Below are 3,946 nucleotides of genomic sequence, written 5' to 3' on the forward strand. Positions count from 1 at the left end.
TAGCCTCTTTTAATAACTGGGGCAAAGCCCTTTTGGTAAACTGGGGCAAAGCCCTTTTCGGTAAATTGGGGCAAAGCCCTTTTTCACTTCCTCCATCCATGTAAAACCCAACCCATGCATATATGAATATATCATGTGCATTTCATACATATCATGTGCATATCATGTCAAATCATGTATATCAAAATCTCGTGCATCAAATTCATAATTAAACCCTAGGGGTATAATGGTCATTTTTACCTAAGGGAAAAATAGTCATTTTTCATATTATCAGGGTAATTTCGTAATTTTACCAAATATCAGGGTTTTCCATGTTCATTAACAATTATCAATAACTCCAAGTGTTTAAACAATGAATTTAACGCACTTTATCAAATTCGGGCTTTTGGGCCCAAAACCCCTAATGGGCCCCACGGATGCCGATTTAGCCCCTTAGGCCCCCATAATCCAAATTTTACATCAAAACTACCTGTTCAACATGCAATATATCCAAGTTCCATTTTCTATCAACATTTACCCAAATGGGCCTAGAAGCCCCTTGGGCCCAATTTCAGCCCATTGAGGCCCAACTTACCAACGTGCACAGACTTGTGCTCTTACCTGTTCCATCGATCCAAACACCGATTGTATCGCTTTAATCGTATCTAAAATCACATGCAAAATCTCAAGTTCCCGAAATGCTGGAATTTAGGCATTTCGGCTTTTCAGCGAAAATTACTCTAAGATCTTACGAGGGCTATTACACACCTGTTTTGTGACGTTCACCAACGAAGTCTCCCACGGCAACCTACAATTTATTCACCACCTTTCTTAGTCTACAGATCATGCTAATCGAACCCCAAATCTTACCCTACCAAAATCGGCCCAAAGAAGCCCTAATGGCCACGGTTCACTTACCTTCTCCGAGTCCGATGCTCGATCCAAGTTTTCCAAATCGATACCCCAAGCCTTGCCGCTCTTCCAAAGTATCTACAAACCATAAAAACAAAAGAAAAAGCCTAATAAGGCCTATATCTCAAATCGACAACCACCCTAAACTAGAGGGGTTTCGGCTTTTGTCAATAGTTACTACTGAATCGATTTAGAGTATGAATACTTACCATAGTCTCCCTTCTTGAACCATTTAAAGCTTAATAGATGAAGGGATTGGCCACCAAAAAGTGAAGGAAAAGAAGGTTGCTGGTCAACAAGAAATCGGCACCACCAATTTTCACAGGTTTCGGCTTTTGTGGTTTTTCGGCAAAAGTAATGATGGGAAAGGGAGTAATAGATGGAAAGAAAAGAATAGTGAACTGGTTTTATAGAAGAAAAGAAAGAAAGATGATTAGGAATGGTGATTTTGGTTTAGAGAAGGAAAAAGGAAGAAAGAAAAGAATCACTCTCTGAAGTTTACTCAAGGAAAACGGCACAACCTAAGTCCCTAATGCCGAAATACTAACCTAATACCCCTCTACCGAAATCCCCTCTCCACTCCCCTCTATTCGGCCAACTCTATCTCTCTCTCAAATCCCTAAAATCCCTCCCCTTGTCACTCCTTAATCCATGCATTTGACTGATTCAAACTCTCTCCAACAAAGTTCCATTCGGCTTCAAACTTCTGCCTGCTCAAGGCATAATTACCAAATCGCATTTGCCATCACAGAGAATCGAACCCAGGTTCCCCTAACCACTTACACGCCACCTTTTTAGCTCCTTAGTGGCGTCACTTAGCCACTTTACCAGAGGCTCTTTTTGTGTTACATTTTACCCACAACTTTTAATAAAGCCATCTACCCAAAGCCCCAACTCCTTAAGTCCAAAGTTCAAAAATTCTTCCGGGTTTTGGTCATCACATGGGCCTTCCATAAGCCCATTTACATATTCCAACTATGAATTTTTACTACCAAATACCAAATTTTAAAAACTTTACCAAATTCTCGGAAATTACAAAAACCCAAAAATCAAGATGTTACATACCAAACTATCCATCAAACGTCCATGTTCAAGGTATTATCATTTTATTTCTACATTACACATTTAATTCATGGTCATGACCACCTCGATTGGTCATAAAACATGCATTTAACACACATGACATATTACCAACCATGCATGGCAAACAGAATATTCACATCACAATTATTAAACACAACATGAATAGCTAGATTTACAAGTCGTAACCAATAGCTCAATATAGGCCAATACATTTGGCCAAATTATAATAACACATATTATAAAACCAGGTCCCTATACATGCCACTCACTTGATATTTCTAACTTATGTATAAATACTCCAAAGGTATTGGTTTGATAGTGTGATGCTACCTCCGACGATCTCCAACCCCAAGCCGACCTGAGAACACTAACGAATGGAAATGAGGGAGTAAGCTTTACACTTAGTAAGCTCGCATGAAAAATAATAAGCAATGTATTAACATGCTATTTTCAAATCCTTTTTATTTATTCAAAGTCCAGTCAAGTTGTTTTCTCGAGTCACAGTGATTAAATTATTTATATCCTGAGCTACGAAACTCCAAATTAAGATCTGTTAATTTTTGCTGAAACTAGACTCATATCTTCTTAGCATAAAAGTTTTAGAATTTTTGGTCTAGCCAATAAGTACAGTTTGTTATTCAAAGTCTCCCCTATTTTGCTGTTTGACAGTTCCTACCCCTCTGCACTAAATATTAATTATCTCTTTGTAAAAGATTTGGATAATGTTCCCGTTTGTTTCTTTCGAAAATAGACTCATTAAGAATTTTAAGCATATAAATTATAACCTATAATTATTTTTGTACATTTTTTAATTATTTTCCAAAATCAGAATAGGGGATTCTGAAATCATTCTAACTCTGTCTCACAAAAATTCAAATATCTCATAATATGAAATTCGTTTGCTTAAACCGTTTCCTTTATATAAAAGTAGACTCAATAAGCTTTTATTTTATATTGTATTAAACTTATAATTCAATTTTCACCATTTTTGGTGATTTTTCAAAGTCACATAACTGCTGCTGTCCAAAACTATTTTATTACTAAATTTCACTCTTTCATGTTTTCTTTGTAGTAATTTTGATTATAACACTTACTCCATATCAATCTTACCAAAGTTCAATCACATATCGAGCACGTTGCTCATAATTTTACACCCATAAACCTTCACTTATTCATTACATAGTCATGTTCATATGTATTTTCACTTAAATTTCCCGTTGAACTCATCGGAATAATAACAAATACCCGGTGGCCTGTATATATTACCACCCTTGTAACCGAAGCTCTCTGGTATGCATAGTAGCCTGCACTTAGTACTACACATGCGACCTAACAATTTGGTACACGTAGTAGCCTACACTTAGTACTACACATGTGACCTAACCATCTGATACACGTAGTAGCCTGCATTTAGTACTACACACGTGATCGAATCTATCGGGTACGCATAGTAGCCTACACTTAGTACTACACATGCGACCTAACAATCTGGTACACATAGAAGCCTGCACTTAGTACTACACATGTGACCTAAAACCGTCTTAAACACATAGTAGCCTGCACATAGTACTAGACATGTGTTCTCACAACGGATCATTCATATCTTTTCTATTCCGAAGGTCCAACTGGGAAATTCTTCACTCTTCAACATTTTATTAATTCATTCTTAGTCAATTTCGATTTCGTAATTTACATCAAATGATCATTCTATAGGCAGCTACATCTCATATAATAACAAAAGATAATACCATAAAAAAAGAATCGATATATTATTTACATAAAAACTTACTCGTTTCAAAGGAATATCATGTTTCATCACATTTCCATTATATTCAATCATCCAATCACATGTTATCGACATTTGAGCTATCGATTACTTCATGGGTACATCACGTTCCCATACACAATATCAGTAACATATAAAACAATACAACCATAGCAAAATAGATTTCAAGTGTAACAATGCTTATTT

The sequence above is a fragment of the Gossypium hirsutum genome, chromosome A10, assembly GCF_007990345.1.
Source record: "Gossypium hirsutum isolate 1008001.06 chromosome A10, Gossypium_hirsutum_v2.1, whole genome shotgun sequence".
NCBI lineage: Eukaryota > Viridiplantae > Streptophyta > Magnoliopsida > Malvales > Malvaceae > Gossypium > Gossypium hirsutum.